General features: G+C 45.9%; 1 protein-coding gene across 3 annotated transcripts in view; it reads left to right on the top strand.

Annotated features, from left to right (window-relative positions):
* CDC42EP3 (CDC42 effector protein 3) overlaps positions 1 to 13,217 on the top strand; it is a 39,113-nt gene that overhangs the window by 2,902 nt on the left and 22,994 nt on the right. Inside the window, exons 2-3 of one of the 3 annotated variants that reach the window (XM_077486503.1) lie at positions 5,355 to 5,430; positions 12,429 to 12,465. The exons of 1 other annotated variant lie outside the window; for it this stretch is intronic. The gene's annotated coding sequence lies outside the window, so the exon portion shown is untranslated. The remainder of the gene's footprint in view (positions 1 to 5,354; positions 5,431 to 12,428; positions 12,466 to 13,217) is intronic. One more of the 3 variants, XM_077486502.1, reaches the window with a different exon arrangement.

The following is a 13,217-nucleotide window of genomic DNA, read 5'->3' as shown; positions in this document are numbered from 1 at the left end:
GGGCTTTGGCAGGTGGCGCTGGTTTGGAACTGGCAGGTGGCACTATTGCCACTGGCAGGCGGCACTGGTTGATGATGGCAGGTGGCACTGGTTGGCACTGGCAGATGGCACTGATTGGCGGTGGCACCTGGCACTGGTTAGCAATGGCAGGTGGCATTGATTGGCGGTGGCACTGGCAGGTGGCACTGATTGGCGGTGGCACTGGTTGGCGGTGGCATGTGGCACTGATTGGCAGTGGCACTGGTTGGCGATGGCAGGTGGCACTGATTGGCACTGGAAGGTGGCACTGATTGATGGTGGCACTGGTTGGCGGTGGCACTGGTTGGCACTGGCAATTGACACGTGGCACTGATTGGCATTGGCGCTGGCAGGTGGCACTGGTTGGCGATGACAGGTGGCACTGGTTGGCGATGGCAGGTGGCACTGATTGATGCTGGTTGGTGATGGCAGGTGGCACTGATTGGCACTGGCAGGTGGCACTGATTGGTGGTGGCACTGGTTGGCACTGGTTGGTGTTGGCACTGGCAGGTGGCACATGTCACTGATTGGCGGTGGCACTGTCAGGTGGCACTGGTTGGTGATGGCAGGTGGCACTGATTGGCACTGGCAGGTGGTACTGATTGGCGGTGGCACTGGTTGGCGGTGGCAGGTGGAACTGGTTGTCATTGGCAGATGGCACTGGTAGATGACACTGATTGGCAGGGGCACTGGTTGGTGGTGGCAGGTGGCACTAGCAGATGGCACTGATTGTCACTGGCAGGTTTCACACTGAGCATTCAGTAACTTTGTGAAACTGACAAGTAACAGAGGAGAGAGAGGAGCTGTCAGAATTAAGCTTGATGTCGGGGGTGGGCAGGATCCGGCCAGGATGGCGGTGGCATGTGGCACTGGCGGGTGGCACTGGTTGGCAATGGCAGGTGGCACTGATTGGTGGTGGCACTGGTTGGCGGTGGCATGTGGCACTGATTGGCGGTGGCACTGATTGGCGGTGGCACTGGTAGGTGGCACTAGTTGGCGATGGCAGGTAGCACTGATTGGCGGTGGCACTGATTGGCACTGGCAGGTGGCACTGATTGGCAGTGGCACTGGTTGGCACTGGCAGGTGGCACTGGTTGGCGGTGGCACTGATTGGCACTGGCAGGTAGTACGTGGCACTGATTGGCAGTGGCACTGGCAGGTGGCACTGGTTGGCAATGGCAGGTGGCACTGATTGGTGTTGGCACTGGCAGCTGGCACTGTTTGTCACTGGCAGATGGCTCTGGTAGGTGGCACTGATTGGCAGTGCCACTGGTTGGTGGTGGCAGGTGGCACTGGTGGGCACTGGTTGGCACTAGCAGGTAGCATTGGTTGGCGGTGGCAGATGGCACTGATTGGCACTGCCAGGTTTCACACTGAGCACTCAGTAACTGTGTGAAACTGACAAGTAACAGAGGAGAGAGAGGAGCTGTCAGATTCGGCTGGGGTGTGAAACTGACAAGTAATTGAGAGAGGAGGATTTGTCAGATTTGAGCTTGATGTCGGGGTGGACGGGACCTGGCCAGGGTGGGCGGGACCCAGCAGCTATCAAATACCAGCCAATGATTGGGCTGCTTAAGAAAAGGGGCGGGGACACATATACGTAGCGGCCCGCTAAGATCCCATTGGCTGGTGTTTGATAGCTGTGGGGTCCCGCCCACCCAGGCAAGGACCCACCCCCCCCCCGGCTGGGTCCCGCCCACCCCCGACATCAAGCTCAAATCTGACAGATCCTCCTCTCTGATCTCTAAGTTACTTGTCAGTTTCAAACACTCAGCGGCTCTGGCAAGCATCAAGTGCCGCGCTGAGTGTGGAGAAGGGAGAAGGAGGTGGTCAATGTTAATGCACTGCATGTCTGGGGCATCAGGATTTATAGTGTGTGGGCTGGTGGCAGCCTAGGTGCCAGGGTGCGATTTCTGGTCGCCATGGTGACCTGGCGCCTGGGGTTTGTCGAGCCCTGTCCTAATGGCACACCCACTCACTGGAAAATGCATCATGGTTTCCCCACACTGGGAGCTGCACTGCACTTGTAGTTTCTGTGCAGGCTGCACTTTCAGAATGGAAGAAGAGACCTTTTCCCTGCATTTTCAGGAGCACAGCAGCCCACTCAAGTGAACGGACTGCCAAGTCGGCGCAAAACGTGGGTCGCAGACCCGCAAAAGTGTGAACCTTTTACTTCGGTTGGGGGCACTTAAAACATGGTTCAACCTGGAGGGCTTGTCTGATTGGATACACATTTGATTGGACAGATTAGATAGGTCCTCATAATACAAAGTTTTGGTAAGGCTCATAGATTTTTTTGGGGGGATTAGCTAGTAATCTGATTAAAACAAAAGTAAACAGATTCCTTCATCCACATAAGCCAGGTGGATGGAGGAATGCTCCCCTCCCTGTGGCACTGTATTCTGACAGCGGGACTCTTCCGCTATCAGACTATACTGTTAATGGGCTGCAACCAACTGATTGACAAAGGTTTTCCAACATTCCCGTTTGACAGAAGTTATTTATTAGATCGATTTCTCAAGCAAAACCATTGATGGATTCAAATTTGGCCAGTCAGGCTGTAAGGTGTACGGTGACTCTTAAACTCAACGCTCGCGTTAAGATCCAATTGCACAATCTCCATTAGATCTAACAAACAGGTATGTAGTGCAAGGGTCTGCCTGACTGGATAGAATAAGAAGGTACTCCTATTACATAGTTTTGTTAGATCTAAAGTTGATTGTACAGAGATTGTATAGTGTATGTTGTGCCTTAATCTGGATGTACACATTCAGTTTTATTTTTGTCCAACTTGCGAGTTGAATGGGAAAAAACCCAAAAACTGACAGATCCCCACATCAACACAAATGATGTGGGATGCAGGGCTCTCCCATGCCACGTTGTTGTATCCTGACAGGGGGGACATCCATCTTGTCTAAATACACAAATCAGCACTTGCAGGCATTGGCTGAAAGCGCTAATTGAACGTTGGCTTTCCAGCATGAGCCATAGACTGACTTCTTTGGAACAAACAGCAGTACACACAGACCAAAAGTCTGCTGGTTCCAGCTGGACCCGCTGATTTTCGGTCTTTGTATACCTTTGTTTAGCTGACCATACACTATAAAAATCTGATTGTGCAATCTCCTTTAGTTCTACAATCACCTATGTAGTGCAAGAACCTGCCTTGCTGCATACTAACTGAATGGATTGTTTAGGTATGTCTCTATCTTGCTTTGTATATTGCGTTATGCTGACCATACATGCAGCAATTTTGTAAATTTCAGCCATTTTTAGCCATATTTTATAAGTAAAAAGGTTGCTAAAGCAAATCAAAGAAGCCTATTTATTTCTATACAGAACATTTGGTGAAAAGCTTCTTCTTCTATTTGATTATTTTTGCAATCAAACACCTGATAATTTCTGTATGTAAAGTCTTGGGGATTTGACAACTATTGCACGCATGTCATAGGTGCTGTGCCACGTAATTTGCAGGAAAAATTATGGAACTTTATAGTAAAATGAATTGAAGAAAAGATGTGGGCACATATGTTTTTTGTTTTTTAACTCCTTACGCTTTACGATCAGGTCCAAAGGGCAGACCCGATTGTACCTTGCGATCTCCTCACAGAAAATCCAGACAGATAGGATTATAGGATGATCCAATGAAAACAGACAAGTGGTCCATCTCCACCTGATTTCCCCATAGAGGAGAGCGAGACTGTGTCTGTGTCCGCTCTTCACAACAGATCGATTTCCCCCGCTAAGCAAACGGGTTCCGCAGGATGGAGGTGCCCGTGTGAAACAGGCCTAAAGCTGAACCCTGTCACAAAAGTCCTGCACCCACACTGCAAGGGTTAACTGCTTAACTGCTCATTTTTGTCTAGGGGGACCAGGTACAGCGGTTTTACTTACCTGATCCTCTGCATCCTTCAGCTTCTCCACACCACTGGACCAGACCCTTCAGGCTCCACTCCGCTCACTTTTGTGTTCTAAGGTCCTCTGATGTCATCAAGATGTATACAGGGCCCATAGCTCTGCATTGGGTGTAAGGACACTGCTGGAGCATAGGGGAACACTGTATATCGAGGGAGCAGAGGATCAAGTAAATAAAAGTTATTTTCTCCTATCACCTTCCAGGACGGCACACCTGAGAGATGAGGGCTTCTCCCTACAGGAAACACAATCACTTGACAGCTTTGTTATAAGTCCCCACCCCTTGATCCACAGTATTGATTGTGTTTCTCCCGAACACAGCAGCATGTTTTTTTTTTTGCAAGACCGAATGACTGGGGAGGATCTGATAGTCCCCTGTTGAGACAGGTTTTAGGGAAGCCAGGGAGGGCTGAACTAACCTGCAGGCTTGTCCTCTCTCTCACAGGTCGCCCCCAAGTTAGCACCAGCGCTCTGGCCACAGCGAGTGCGCGCCATCCCTGAGGCTGTTTGAATCTTCACCGCAGTCGCTCTCCTCATGGCCAAAGTTTCAGGATGTGCTGTCTTCTAAGCCTCGCTCTGAGGCACGGGTGCATCAGCCGGAGTCACAGCGCAACCTGGAGAAGCGCAGAGAGCAGAGCAAGGCGGTGAGAAGCGGTTGGCCAGCTGTACCTGTCGCACCAGTGGTATCGGCAGTCCAGGACCCTGCTAACCTCCTCTTGGAACAAGAGGAAGGGAAAACAACTACTGCGGGCAGATCCAGGTCGGGGCCCGGTGTGTACAACCCCCTTAGAAAGGGAGGTGGGGAAGGGGGTAAGAAAATCCAGATTCTTAGTGTCAAGAATCCTGGAAGAGTCAGGACAGGCTGAACTTTACCTTACCCTTCCTCCCTCCCCAGTACAAGCCCGCAATCTGGGGGAAGAATTAGGGCTGCAACTAACGATTATTTTCATAATTGATTAGTTGGCCGATTATTGTTTCGATTAATAACCTTAAAAAAAAAAGTGTGGCGTATGATTTAGTTAATATGTAAAATTTAAAAAAAAGGTAATTTATTCTTAAATATCTCAGTGCAGTGGTAAATATAAATAACCGACTATATGGTTAGGGAGCAAAATATCTAATCCACTCTGAGAATAACAGACAGAAGAGATATACTGTATATATTAGAGGGGATATATACTGTATATACTATTAGAGGAGATGTACTGTATATACTATTAGAGGAGAGATATACTATTAAAGGGTCAATCTAGTAAATATCATCAGACTCATTAAATTTAACCCATTTTGTTATTGGCCGATTAATCGATTATGAAAATAGTAATCGATTAATTCCATAATTGATTCGTTGTCGATTAATCGATTAGTTGTTTCAGCCCTACATATAATGTTATATATATAATATGTCTCTTATCTTACAGAGTCCCCCCGGCAGAGCCCAGGAGGCCCCAGATAAACACCTTCCCACCGCTACAGTGCATAGCTCCTTGAAAAAGAGTGGGTATTGTAAGGACAAACTCCTCAAGTCTCACTTAAAGCTCTTCAGCTATAAATGCATAAATAAATTAGCAGGAAAAGAGGCTTCGGCATTGAGGAAGAAGAAAAAAAATGTATACATTTTTTTCTCATCTACGCAAACGGAAATGCTGGCAACTGTTAAAGCCTTCCGTGATGCCGCCGGGCAGTCAATAGCCCAGGGCCCTGAGACAGAGGAGCTCACCCCTAGAGAGGGCACATCCTCCCAGGAAAGCCTCTCTGGAGGGGGACCTAGTGCCCTTATCCTACACTCGCAGTCACTCCCTCTTGCCCAGACAGACGAGGAAGAGGAGGATGGGGGGGGGGGGGATATGGATAGCCAGGCTAGATCTGAACACGGCTAAAAAATGTTTGGCCTTGGCTTTTACCTCTTCCCTTTGAAAAAGTTGGGTCCCAGGATAGGTGTGTGTATGCTGGTGCAGTGTGAGTCACACAGCCTATCTTTGCAGCTCTCCAGATGGGACAACAACTTAGAAGGTGATGATTTTGGCCACTATTCTCCTCCTTCAGTATGTCCTGCGGTTGGAAAAGTGAGCCCTGTGGCTGTGGCAAAAAAGGGGAAAGACAACAAAGCAATGAGTACTTCCCTTTGCCTTGGGAGCTTAACAGCAGAATCCCTAATAGCCAGGTGGTTTTAGGGTGTTGAGATAGGACTCCTTCCCTCAATCCTGGGTGCTACTATGTTTTCCCTTGTGTCTGGGAACAAATAGCCCAGAAGCTTCAGCTAGACCAATGTAAACAGCTTCCTTGTAAATCAGATGCTATGGTTATTGCAAAACTAGCTTACCAGCCTACCACTATAAACCCTAATATAGTACATCAATATGGGTGAATCTAGTGAAGAGGTGTGATCTGTTAGGCACAGTTTCTTACAGGCTATTCCTGCCACTAAACATTCCTAAACAGTTAATGGGAAGATTGTGAGGTGGTTTACAGGAACCTGGAAATTCCAGGAATAATAACAGGTTTCCCCTGGTCAGCAAATGCACACCAGGTAATCTAAATCTAGGCCAGCTGCTATGAATCTAGCACAGGGCTCGACAAAACCCGGGCGCCAGGTCGCATTGGCGACTAGAAATAGCGACCTCGCGCCTGGGGCAGCACAGCTGGGGGTATCCTGTCTCTGTGGACCCCCCCAGCGTGATCGCGACGGGCCGTTCCGCCGGTGGCCGAAAATTTAGGCCGCGGCTTTGAGGCCTTCTGCGGTCCTATGATTCCTTATGGAATCTGGCGCCCTCTTGTGGTCGCCGTTGGTATGACAAACCAGCAATGCTAATGACTGTTTTATATTACCTGCCTCTTCTTCCCTTTATTTAGAACCCCCTAAACATTATATATATTTTTTATTCTAACACCCTAGAGAATAAAATGGTGGTTGTTGCAATACTGTCTGTCACACCGTATTTGTGCAGCGGACTTACAAGCGCACTTTTGTTGGGAAAAATAATTTAGTTAATAAAAAAATAAGACAACAGTAAAGTTAGCCCAATTATTTTTTATATTGTGAAAGATAATGTTACGCCGAGTAAATTGATACCCAACATGTCACGCTTCAAAATTGCACCCGCTCATGGAATGGCGACAAACTTTTACCCTTTAAAATCTCCATAGGCGACGTTTAAAAAAATTCTACAGGTTGCACGTTTTGAGTTACAGAGGAGGTCTGGGGCTAGAATTATTGCTCTCGCTCTACCGATCACGGCGCTACCTCCTATGTGTGGTTCGAACACCGATTTAATATGCGAGCAGGACAGGGCGCGTTTAAAAATTATTATTTTTTCTGCTTATTTTAACTTTTTTTTTTTTCCACTGTTCTTTTAAAAAAAATGTTGTGTCACTTTTATTCTTATTACAGGGAATGTAAAAATCCCTTGTAATAGAAAAAGCATGACAGGTCCTCTTAAATATGAGATCTGGGGTCAGAGAGACCTCAGATCTCATATTTACACTAAAATGCAATTGAAAATAAAATAAAATGTCCCTCTAAGAGCTATGGGCAATGACTTGGAGACGGGGGGGGGGGCGGCGACGGCGCTGCTATCTTCCCCTCACTCGTCTCCATGTCAGGCCAGGGACAGGTCCGGATCGCCGTCACGGACCTGGCTCCTAACTTTTTAAGCTGGCTCCTAGATTCCAAGCAAATTTGTCAACCCCTGATCTAGCAGGTGGCTCTACGATGGTGCATTTAGAGGTTTTTTTTGGCTCTTAAAAGCTTGCCCCCTCATTTTTACCCATAGGGTGGGGGGGGCACCCTTGTGAACACCTCAAGTTCCAACCTATTATTTCCTCTTTACACTGCTGTATCAGTGTGCAAGAGTTAATCAAGCCCTCTTGTGGTTTGGGCTACAGCTCACCTGTGAGCTGTGTGAGAAGGATAAAATGCTATCCTGCAACCCTTAATTGATGGGTTCCTGGTGCAAACCTCTGTGCTAAAGCTACATAAACTAGCCTGTATCTAGTGTAAAGTCCTACAGGTGTCTGATTACCTCCAGGCTAAGATTGTGATCATCTCTTCCTGAGAATGACTTAATAGATCTCTGGGTCTGTGCTCGTTAACCACTTTCAGACCGGACCTTTTTGCTGGCTTAACCACTTAAGGACCGCCGCATGTAAATATACGTTGGCACAATGGCACCGACAGGCACAAGCACGTACCGGTACGTGCTTGCCTTCCAGCGGGTGGGGGGTCCAATCGGAACCCCTCCCGCTGGCTGCGGCGGTCCGTTTCGCTTCAGGAGCGATCCGGGATGAGGGGATGGCCATCCCCTCTCGATCGCTCCTGGCGAATGAGAAGCTTCCCTTGCCTGTGTAGTGTAAACACAGGCAGGGAGGAAGTGATGTCACTCTCCTCTGGGCAGTCTTTTTGACCGGACTGCGAGCAGAGCAGAGATAGTAAGTGCACCAACACTACACTGACATGTAGGTACACATAGGCACACAAATCACCTCCCGATCACCCCCCCCCCCCCGATCGCCCCCAGCCCCCCCCCCCCTCCCAGTCACAGTGTCACTGATTGCAGTGATCATTTATTTACTGATCACTGCATTTAGTGTCAGTTGTGACAGTAAAAAGTGTTAGGGCAGTTAGTGTTAGGTCCAGGGTAGCCCCCTACCCCCCTAATAAAGGTTTAACCCCCTGTTTGTCCCTAGAGTTAACCCTTTCACCCCCTTTTGCCAGTGTCACTAAGCAATCGTTTTTCTGATCGCTGCATTAGTGTCACTGGTGCCGCTAGGTAGTTAGTTTTTTTTATAGGTTCACCGCCAGGTTTTTATAGCATTAGGTACCCCCATATACTACCCAATAAAGGTTTTAACCCCCTGATTGCCCCTAGAGTTAACCCTTTCACCAGTGATCGCCGTATAAGTGTCAATGGTGATGCTGGATAGCCAGTTAGTTATTTAGGTTCCCCGTCAGGTTTTTATATAGCGCCCGTGACCCCCATATACTACCTAATAAAGGTTTTAACCCCTTGATTGCCCCCAGGTAACCCTTTCAACCCCTTTTGCCAGTGTCACTAAGCGATCGTTTTTCTGATCGCTGCATTTGTGTCACTGGTGTCGCTAGGTAGCTAGTTATTTTTTATGTTCACCGCCAGGTTTTTATAGCGTTAGGTACCCCCATATACTACCTAATAAAGATTTTAACCACCTGATTGCCCCTAGAGTTAACCCTTTCACCAGCAATCACTGTATAAGTGTTACTGGTGATGCTGGTTAGCCAGTTAGTTATTTAGGCTCCCCGTCAGGTCTTTATATAGCGTCAGGAACCCCCATATACTTCCTAATAAAGATTTTAACCCCCTGATTGCCCCTAGTTAACCCTTTCACCAGTGATCACCATATAAGTGTTACGGGTGACTCTGGTTAGTTAGTTTGCTTTTTATAGCATCAGGGCACCCACCATTTATTACCCAATAAAGGTTTAACCCCCTGATCACCCGGCGGGTGATATCAATTAGGTTTTAGGGTCAGATAGGGTCTGCGTCGCCCCAGGCAGCGCTAGGTTAGTGCCAGTACCGCTAACACCCACGCGCAAAGTATACACCTCCCGTAGTGGTATAGTATCTGAACAGATCAATATCTGATCTGATCAGATCTATATTAGCGTCCCCAGCAGTTTAGGGTTCCAAAAAAAATGCATTGTTAGCGGGATCAGCCCAGATACCTGCTAGCACCTGCGTTTTGCCCCTCCGCCCAGCTCACCCAAGTGCAGTATCGATCGATCACTGTCACTTACAAAACACTAAACACATAACTGCAGCGTTCGCAGTCAGGCCTGATCCCTGCGATCACTAACAGTTTTTTTTTGGTAGTGTTTTATATTTAAATCCTGAAGGCGGTGCTTGGTTTTTCGGGGTCCCATATGTGGCTAGGCTCCCAAAATGTCCCCCACATGGGGTATCCCCGTACTCAGGAGAAGCATCAGAATTTATTTTGGGGTGTAATTTCACTTATGCCCATAGCATGTGTGAGCAATATATCATTTAGTGACTACTTTGTGCAAAAAAAAAAGTTTGTAATATTCCCGCAACTTGTGGCAAAATATAAAATATTTAATGGACTCAACATGCCTCTCGGTAAATAGCTTGGGGTGTCTACTTTCCAAAATGGGGTCATTTGGGGGGTTTTGTGCTATTTTGGCATTTTATGGCCTTCGAAACTGTGCTAGGTAGTGAGGAGTGAAATCAAAAATTTGCACCCTTAGAAATCCTGAAGGCAGTGATTGGTTTTCGGGGTCCCGTACGCGGCTAGGATCCCAAAAAGTCCCACATATGTGGTATCCCCGTACTCAGGAGAAGCAGCAGAATATATTTTGGGGTGCAATTCCACATATAACTATGGGATGTGTGAGCAATATATAATTTAGTGACCACTTTTTGTAAACTTTTTTTTTGTGTCATTATTCAATCACTTGGGACAAAAAAAAATATTCAATGGGCTCAACATGCCATTTGGAGGGGGGGGGGGGGGGGGTTGTACTGCCCTGCCATTTTAGCACCTCAAGAAATGAGATAGGCAGTCATAAATTAAAAGCTGTGTAAATTCCAGAAAATGTACACCTAGTTTGTAGACGCTATAACTTTTGCGCAAACCAATAAATATACGCTTATTGACATTTTTTTTTACTAAAGACATGTGGCTGAATACATTTTGGCCTAAATGTATGACTAAAATTTAGTTTATTCGATTTTTCTTATAAAAAAAAAGTAGAAAATATCTTTTTTTTTTCAAAATTTTCAGTCTTTTTCCTTTTATATCGTAAAAAATAAAAATCGCAAAGGCAATCAAATACCATCAAAAGAAATCTCTATTTGTGGGAAGAAAAGGAGGCAAATTTCGTTTGGGTACAACATTGCATGACCGCGCAATTTCTAGTTAAAGCAGTGCAGTGCGAAATTGTAGAAAGACCTCTGGTCTTTAGGCTGACAATTGGTCCGGGGCTTAAGTGGTTAAGACCAGACCACTTTTAGCGATTTGGCACTGTGTTGATTTAACTGACAATTGCGTGGCCATGCAATGTGGCTCCCAAACAAAATGTATGTCCTTTTTGTCCTACAAATAAAGCTTTCTTTTGGTGGTATTTGATCACCTCTGTGGTATTTATTTTTTGCGCTATAAACAAAAAAAGAGCGACAATTTTTTTTATTACTTTTTGCTATAATAAATATCCCAAAAAAATATATAATTTTTTTTTCCTCAGTTTAGGCCGATATGTATTCTACAAATTTTTGATAAAAAAAATCGCAATAAGCGATTATTGATTGGTTTGCGCAAAAGTTACAGCGTTTACAAAATAGGGGATAGTTTTATGGCATTTTTATTAATAATTTTTTTTTTTACTAGTAATGGCAGCGATCAGCAATTTTTTTTATTGTGACTGCTACATTATGGTGGACACATCGGACATTTTTGGGACCATTGTCATCTATACAGCAATCAGTATACAAATGCACTGATTCATGTGTAAATGAGCCTGGCAGGGAAGGGGTTAACAAAGAGGTGGCAGTGTAGGGGTTAAGTGTGTCCTAGGGTCGTGTTTCCAACTGTGGGGGGAGTGGCTGTGTTTTACAGATCACTGATCTCTATCAAAAGGGAGCAGAGATCAGTGTCACTTGTTGCTAGGCAGAACGGGGAGATGCTGTTTACATCAGCATCTCCCCGTTTTTCCTTCCCGTGAGACAATCACTGTTATATAACCGTACACTATTTCCAATCAGAAAGGTACAACATAAAATTGTCAGCGACAATGGTTATACGACTGTACAAGTTGCTATTCAAAAACGCACAGCATTGAGTTTTTGCTAGTGACATTTCTGTTGGATATACAATTGTACACGTTGCTATTCAGAAACGCACAATATTGAGTTTGTTGCTAGTGACATTTCTGTTATAGGACTGTGCAGTATTTCTAATCAGAAGTGCACAACATTGAATTATTGTTGGTGACATTTCTGTTGGTTCTGTTAGTCATAAGTGTGTTAGTGTCACTGCTGGTTATGACTGCACGTGGTCCAGCACCAGCAATACACAACTGTAGTTCGCAGGTGTCTTGTCTGTTATCACACTGGGCTGGCTATGCGACTGCATTTTCTTGATCATCAGAAATGCACTCCAGGTGTTAATATCATTTCTGTTGGTTATATGGCCATATGGAGTTCAGTATCAGGTATACACAACACCATGCTGGTTCTTGGCCTTCTGTCTGGCATCTATTACCTTAGTTTGCGGTACATCAGAAAAACACAACAGTAAAGGGGGCTGTGTCTTCTCTGTTATTCATATCAGAAAAACACCACATTGGCATTTGTTAGTGTCCTTTCTGTTAGATATATGACCTTACCTTGTTGAGCATCAGAAGCACACATTTGAAGTTTGTGTTCTTTCTCTGTGCTTAAATTATATGATGGTATCTTAATACACAACATTTTACGTTTGTTTGTGTCTTCTCTGTTCTACAGGTGACTGTACATCAGAAAATGCAACAGCGAAGGCTGGGTATGTCTTCCTGTTTTTGTATTCCATATAAAGCTTGAGCTGGTTACCCTTCAGAAATACAAGGTTTATAGCCTGTATATCTGTGATATTATATAATTGTCACTTTTATTCCAGACCTTATTTTCCATGCGCATGGAAGGAACAGGTGTTCTGACTGCCTGGTTAGTGAGCGCCAGATCCTAAAGAGCAAGGACTGCTCAGACAGAGTAATAAATACCCTCTTCCTGGGTAGAAAACCAGTGACTTAAAAGATTTATTCTAAAGTGTGGAAAACCTTCTGTTCCTGGGGTAAAGAAAGGCAGATAACCTCCACCACTGTTCCAGTTATCCTGGAGTTTCTGCAGGGTGGAGTAGACTTGGGCCTTGCAGTCAGCCCCCCCCCCCCCCCCCCGGGTTCAGATAGCGGCCCTCTTGGTCTACCTCAGTATAAGGTTGGCAAAAGAAAACCTCATCAAACGTTTTCTGTTGCCAGGGAAAGGATTTCCCCTTTCGCGAAAAGTTGTTTCCCTCCTTGGGACCTAATAAGGGTATTAGAGGCGTTATCTAAACACCCTTTTGAACCTATAGAAGAGGTTCCCTTTAAGTTTCTAACCTTAAAATTATCATTTTTGTTAGCAGTTACTATGGTCAGGAGGGTCCGGGACCTGCAAGGTCTGTTCATGAAGGAACCCTTCCTATTGGTACAGCCAGATAGGGTTACCCTTAGGGCAGATCCCTTATATCTACCAAATGTAGCAACTTTATTTCATAGG

Source organism: Lithobates pipiens, unplaced genomic scaffold (genome assembly GCF_037356315.1).
Source record: "Lithobates pipiens isolate NorthernLeopardFrog02 unplaced genomic scaffold, aLitPip1_a1.2 Scaffold_18, whole genome shotgun sequence".
NCBI lineage: Eukaryota > Metazoa > Chordata > Amphibia > Anura > Ranidae > Lithobates > Lithobates pipiens.
The sequence above is the reverse complement of the archived record's forward strand: the minus strand, read 5'-3'. Positions and strand labels throughout refer to the sequence as shown.